Genomic DNA, 377 nt, shown 5'->3' on the forward strand with positions numbered 1-377 from the left:
AGCCTTAGCTACCTTCAAACCTGCTATGTACCTGAGGCTGGTTTTGAATTGTTGATCCCTCTCCTACACTTTTTAAATCATGGGATTACAGGCACGCATCCTTCCTCACCCAATTCATCTTTTCTGTCTTTCTTTTGATAACACTTTTCTTCATTTTTGGAATCACATTAAAAAGAGATAATATATGAGCCTTTTGCATTTGACTTCATCCAGTTATGGTCACAAATATTAATATTTTCTATTTTATTGCATTCTATATATGGTAAATCATAATTTGTGAATAAATAACAATTTATGATCTTCCAACCTTTCCTATTTCATCTGTTATGATAGATAACTATATGAATATTCATATGTGTTAGTTTGTATACATTTTG

This window comes from Nannospalax galili, unplaced genomic scaffold, assembly GCF_000622305.1.
Source record: "Nannospalax galili isolate Female #2095 unplaced genomic scaffold, S.galili_v1.0 scaffold243, whole genome shotgun sequence".
NCBI classification, from domain to species: domain Eukaryota; kingdom Metazoa; phylum Chordata; class Mammalia; order Rodentia; family Spalacidae; genus Nannospalax; species Nannospalax galili.